Source organism: Pelophylax lessonae, assembly GCF_965119305.1.
Source record: "Pelophylax lessonae genome assembly, chromosome: 3".
NCBI classification, from domain to species: Eukaryota; Metazoa; Chordata; class Amphibia; order Anura; family Ranidae; genus Pelophylax; species Pelophylax lessonae.
Genome location: NC_138770.1, coordinates 405,686,309 through 405,693,215, shown reverse-complemented (window position 1 = coordinate 405,693,215; position 6,907 = coordinate 405,686,309). Strand labels below are relative to the sequence as shown.

Genomic DNA, 6,907 nt, shown 5'->3' with positions numbered 1-6,907 from the left:
TGGTGACCCCTTGAACCGTGTCTTTCTATTCACATCGAAACCGCCGGTTGCCACCGTACAACAGGAGGGACAGCACAGAGGCCTCAAGTGAGAAAACATTTTTATTTCTCATGATGAAAAACTGTCTTTTTCTGATGTGTGGTGGTGTGCCGGTTGGGATAAGTGCGGCTACGAAAGGTAACACGTATCCTTTGAATTTAATTGCATTCTGTCTGTGTATGGTTACTGAGATTATTAAATGGTACCAATAGGAAATACTATGTATGAAAAATATTTTCTAGGAAAAAAAATATTTCTTTAATTCTCCTTATTACAAGAAATGACAATATATATATATATATAAGGGACGATTTCAGCAGAGATATTATTATTATTTTCTGGAGTGTGTGTGTGTTGTGTTGAAAGACAAATGTGGAGGTATTGGGGCAGGTATTGCCTTAAAACCCCAGTGTCTGTATAACCTGCAGAGTGTTCTTTGGATTAGGGAGTAAGAGAAAGACTAGCCTATATTCACTCGTTTAGGAGACGTCCAAACGAGCAATAGAACAGATTAAAGACATGTCATAATAAGTACCGGTGTAATAAAGAAATGGAGTTCTTGATCCCAGAATCTCCAAATATTGTCATTTCTTTTTTTTGCAAATATTCTTTATTCAAATTTCTGGAGCATAACAAGAAATAAGAGAAACCAAAAAAAACATATGTTTCTCAACATACGGTCATATAACAGTAACATCTCAAGAGGAACCGTACATAGCATAGTATGGTATTACATAAATGTCGTTACACAAAATGGTATTATGTACTGTAGCCAACAGCACCTAATAGTGCTCAATTAAACAGCAATATAATCAGGATATCAACACAATTAGGATAACGTCCCAGCCCAAAAGTCCCATCGAGCTTCAAAGGATCGCAGCTGCAGTCTATTTATCGCTAATGCTTTTTCGAAGCGGTAGTTCATTTTCAGAAGATGGACTACCTCTTCCAAAAGTGGGGGCTCAGTTGTTTTCCATTTACGAAGAATAACCGTTCTGGCAGCTAATAGCACATGAGTGATCCAAGGCCTATAGGTGACCGGCATACAGTCTATTCCTATATGTAGAAGGGCTAGCCCCGGGGATGGTTGGAGTATACACCCCGTATGCGTGGATATATAAGAGAACACCCTATTCCAGTAGCTCGTCAATGAAGGGCAATCCCATAGAATGTGTAACAGGGTCCCCACCTGGGAGCATTCCCTCCAGCAGAGTTGGGAGTAAGACGGAGAAAAACCAGCAAGACGGTAGGGAGTGTAGTACCATCTGTTGAGAATCTTTTGGGTCATCTCCCAATGATTCGCGCAGTGCGAATACTTATATAAGGTAGCTAGGGCAGAACGCCACTGTGATATGGAGAATGTAGTGCCCAGATCCCTGTCCCATTTAAACATGGAGGTAGTTTTGTAGAAGTTGGAATTATCTAATAGAATGTCGTAATAATGTGACAATTTGGATTTTGCTGGAGTATCGAGTATTAAAAGATCCCATATACTACCATCCACCACGATAGGCCGTAACGGATGCACCCGTAGAAAATGGAATATTCTCAGAAGATGATAGTACATGTGACCCGGAAGTGTGTACTTTTGAATCATCTCTTCTATGGAGAGAAGTGATCCTTCCCCATAAAAGGATTTGATAGATGTTACTCCTAGTGTGATAAGCAAGTGAACCGGTATATCCGGTAAGTGGTGCGCGAGTATGGTCAGAGGTAGTGATGCAGTAGTTGATACATCCCTTGTGTTAGATACCGGAGATAATCGCCATGCCCTCAGCGCCGCCTGCACAGTTGGCGGCATTGGGGCAAGTCGCCACTCCAACCATTTATCACCCCAAAGCAGGATCCGCAAATCTTTCGTTGGGACTACATCCCTTTCTAGGTCTACCCACATGGGTGTCTCTTTGGTGTTTAACCACTGTTTTAGCTGGGTCAGAATTGTAGCCTTATAGTAAGTAGTGATTTCGGGTACTGCAGCTCCGCCGAATTGTTTTTTTTTAACCAAAAGCGAAGAGGCACAACGAGGTCTTTTGCCACTCCATAAAAAAAATATTGTCATTTCTTAAAGTGGTAACGAGAAATAATAAAATGGGAAATTTAATTGATAAAAATGTTTTGCCCATTATGAAAAACTTCGGGCTTACAAAAACTAAAGAAAAAAAATTAAATAAAAATAGCAAAGAAAACAGGCTTAAATGTTGCTAAATTGCATTCAGATGCACCCATCGTTAAGATGATGGTGAGTGGTGATCCAGACGCCCTCAAACATCATGTAAAATGGTGCAAAATTCCAAAAAAGCGTATGAAGAGGATCCCTCTAAATGGTGGCCACCAGAGGGCTATTCTGAGTATGCCTAAAAATTGATGCCTTGTTTAACTTGCTATTTAAAATGTCTGATTGTGGGGGAATTAAATGTCTAGCAGCACGGGAAAGAAAAAGAAATAGGTGAAGCCCCTCCCTATAAAATGTGTTCAGAAAAAGCTGCTTTAACATATAGATAAGGAAGTGTAATGGAAACTGTTTTATCAGGGAAAACGTAGTTCGCCGTCGTTGGCAGGACACTTTGAGGTTATTTTTTATATATAGAATTTTAGATAATGAGAATTTACATTTTGCTCATAAGTCCCTGTATGAAAAGGAGCTCTGCTGCAAAATTTTGAAAATTGGCTACTTGCCAAGAGAGGGTTCAACAATAAATATTTTCGTTCCCGTTATAGATATGGAATTTATTTTTGTACAGAAAGGGTTACCCCAATTAGTGTGACCATTGGACCCTGTTGGCACCGAGCCAAAAGTTTTAAATCAGATTAACTTTTTATCTGATTATAGTTTTTGAATGGTATTTTAGGGGTGTCCTCTATTGAAGGAGGGGAACCTCTGGTCAGGTTTTTGTAAAAATGACACGAAAAAAAAGTAGAAAGTTTTTTTTAAAAGTTTGGCACGGAGCCAAGAAAATGTTTTAGTTTTATCTGATTTTAGCATACAAGTGGTATCTGATGTGCCATCTTTACTGATGGCCATAACATCCGATGCTACTCACTTTTACAGTGAAGTAATGCGTTTTTTTTAGCGTCCTAGTGGACGAGAAGACAAAGCCATCTTCGTTTCTTGTTTTTAAGTCCGGGTAACTGACCTGGTGTAGAAATGCCCTTAAAGATAGGTGATGGAGGTTAGTATACAGCAAGGATAGGGAAAGTGTATGTCCCTTAGAAACCCCAAGAAATTAGGGCAATTGTAGAAGATCTCCCAAACATTGCCAAGAGTCTTAAAAGAAATGGTACAAAAGGTTGATGTGAATGGAGAAAACTCAGCAAGCTACATATATAGATATGTGGATTTTGATTGATTGTGCAGTACCGGGAAAGAGAAAAAAAATATGCGTATGTATGGAACACATTTGCAATAGATAAATAAGTATGCATGAATCAGGGATATTGAGGATGCAGGCACATAGCCAAAATACGTAGGAAACAAAGATTGATACAATAAAATTCGAAAGAAATGGGTAACAAGTATGATTGATAAAGGACAGGATATGTGAATGTTATTGGATGTTGTTTAGAAGGAAGGTGAGGAGATGTTGAACTATTGTAATAGATTCAAAGATGCTATATAGAAGCAAAGTGATTGGGTGACTGAAAGTGAAGATGACATGAAACAACCTAAAGTGATAAATATTTTTGTAAGTGGATTGTTGTCGGAGATTAGAAAAGAAAATGGAGCTCCGCATAGCGGGCTGGAGAATTAAACCTGTCCCTGAGTTGGTTGACATAGCACAGATAGCTTGTGAAGTGTTATAAAAAAAAAAAAAGAGAGGAAAAAAAGAGAGAAAGGAAAAAACTAAAATAATGAATATGCAAGTCCCTGAGGTAAAGGAAAAGGTACATAAACCCAGGGGAATGTCAGTTTCTACAGTACAGGTGACAGAACCCCCTTATCCCCCGTCAGGAATAGTGTACATTTCCAATTTTGGGGTCCCCAGGTCAAAAGGGAGAACTGGAGATCCAAAGAGGGGCAGTGTAGGACCCCTATAGGAATTGTTAAAAGGACAAACAAAAAGCGATTATAAATTCACTTCGGAAGAGTTAACCTCTTCAGTTAGGGAGGCATTTAAACAAATCAAGCAATCTTTGCTAACAGTGCCCAGTCTTGGTTTGTTAGACTATAGCAAAGATTTCTATTTATTTTGCACAGAAATAAATGGACATGCGAATGGGGTGTTAATGCAACACTTCTGTGCCAGACATCGCCAAGTGGGGTACTACAGTTACCCATTGGACAGCTACCTGGATGTCTAAAATCAGTAGCAGCAGTTGCCGAACTGGTTGAAAAAAAATGCAGATATTGTATTAGGCAACACTTTGTATTTGATGTGCCCCCGTGATTTGGAGGCTATGTTAAATAGTGCCTATACTAAACACTTCTCAGTACAAAGGATAGCACATTATCATTTGATTTTGTTATCAGCTTCTAATCTAAAAATTCAGCGCTGCCAGACTCTGAATCTAGCTACTTTTCTATCGGAAGCTGACAGTGAGGAAATTGATTCTGAATACCTAATACACAATTGTGCTACCTCTATTGATGAAGTAAGAAAACCCAGATCTGATCTTCAGGATGAATCCATTGCTGGTCTGCCTGTATGTGCAGACTTGTTGGTAGATGACTCATCCCTCAGACGACCTGATGGGTTAACATTAGCTGCTTGTGCGGTAGTAAACGGTGAGAGCCGACTACTGCATACTGAAATTCTGCTAAATTCTAAGTCAGCGCAAGCTGTGGAAATTACACCTCTCTGTGTTGCATTAGAGCTAGCAGAATGAGATACGGTAAATATCTACAGTGATTCTGCTTATGCTGTGGGTATATTGCACAGCTTTGCACAATTATGGCAGGAAAGGGGTTACCTGATAGCAACAGGAACACCCATTCAACACAAAGAGTTAATTGTCAGACTGTTGTTTGCAGTCCAATGGCCTCTTAAAGTAACAGTAATTAAATGTAAAAGTACATACCGGGTTTAATGACAGTGTGTTGGTTGGAAATGTTTTGGCAGATAAATATGCAAAAAAAGCTATTCATTCTTATCAGCCACATGTAGTCCCTATATTTTTGGTCACAAATCTTCAAGTGGACCATGGGGTTATCAAGGCGCTACAGGATAATTCACCCCGCCGATCCACTTGGTCTGTCAAAGGAACTGTTTGCGGACCAGATGGCCTGTGGAGGTTGAATGATAAACTGGTTGCTCCACCGACTCTTTTTCCTTCATTGTTGGCCTTGAGCCATGGGCCTTGCCATGTCTCAACAGGAGGGGGTGTGAACAAACAGTGGTGGGCACCAGGTTTTTACACATATGCTGCTAAACAAGTTAATGAATGTACTGTATGTCAAATGCATAACTTAAGTAAACCAGTGCCTACCCCTATGAAACACATTCCGCATACTGAGGAGCCGTTTTCAAATTGTGCAGATTGACTTCTCAGATAGGCCCCCTTTTGGCCTATTTAAGTATCTTTTAGTTTGCGAATAAGGATGCCAGAACAGTAGTTAAGTGTCTTACTAGAGAATTGATTCCTAGGTTTGGTATGGGAGCTGTGATCTCTTCAGACAGAGGTACACACTTTGATAACAAACTAATAGCAGAGGTAGTAGATATCTTAGGTCTGAAACAACAGTTACACACCACATATAGACCACAGGTTAGTGGGATGGTGGAACGCAGTAATCAAACCCAAAAAAGGTATCTGGCCAAGATGACTACTAATGGAAAGAGCACATGGGTAGAAGCATTGCCTATAGCCCTAGCAACTATCAGGACTACCCCAAAGGAGAAGATGTATTGTTTGGGCACCCTCCTAAAAGACTTCCTACAGCTTCTGTAACATCAGAAACAATGACTTTAAGACACAAATGTGTTTTCTGATACTTTTTCTAAAGCAGGACAACCAGTGGACCTAAGTAAAAAGACTCATGGACTAAATTCTGGAGAGTGGGTGTACATCAAGAATCACACCCCCCAGACTACTCTGTCCCCTAAGTGGAAAGGACCGTTCCAGATTATTCTTGTCTCCCACAGCTGTGAAGCTAAAGGATTACAAGTATTGGGTGCATGGTTCCCATTGTAAGAAAGCAGTAGCTTTGAACAAACATACAAGCCAGTGTACTGCTGGCAAGGACTTTTCTGTACCTTTACCTTCTAGGTCATCTCCATCATTGACTCAGGCTCGAGCCAGAAGACTACGAATACGGAAGAATGTCTCTTACAGTACCTAGAGCTGATATGCATCTCTGAGGAATTATCCTAAGTGGAGGAGCCTTGGTGTGGATCACGGTCATGATGTATGAATGGACTCACATGATAAAAAAAGGTGAGACACATGATACCTTTTTCCTCAATGCTACTGTAATGACTAAAAAGTTACACATTACCCCAGAGTCTGGATTTGATCAAAGGCTGAAGAGAGACTTACATGCTAAGCTGAGACAACCCTTCTATAATTCCTTTGTGGCTATGCAGTTGCAAGCTGCCAAGAAGTTGAAAATCACTAAGTGTTGGATATGCACACATTCACCTATCTCACACAAGACTTTGCCCTTACTAGGTATACCCAGTACCCTAGCTGAGATAGAAGACGGTGCTCAGATGGTTGACAAGGCCATTTCATTGCTACTATTTACCAAGGCCCCAATGAGAATACCAGCAGTATGTATTAACTTTACCCGCATTTATCCGCCAGAACTACTTGAGAAAGGTTTCAAGAATACTGATCGAGCAATTGGAGACTCTCAGTGCATGGATAATGCGGATGTCAGGTATTGGTTCGATGGTAAGGATGTAATGTGGAGCACAGACCGATATCAGGA

General features: G+C 40.2%; 1 pseudogene across 1 annotated transcript; it reads left to right on the top strand.

The window, feature by feature from the left end:
• The first annotated feature begins 1,188 nt into the window (after positions 1–1,188).
• LOC309550551 lies at positions 1,189–6,316 on the top strand (annotated as a pseudogene). The gene is made up of 3 exons: positions 1,189–1,285; positions 4,508–4,680; positions 5,563–6,316. The product of its transcript is annotated as an uncharacterized misc_RNA (transcript).
• The last annotated feature ends 591 nt before the right edge of the window (positions 6,317–6,907 follow it).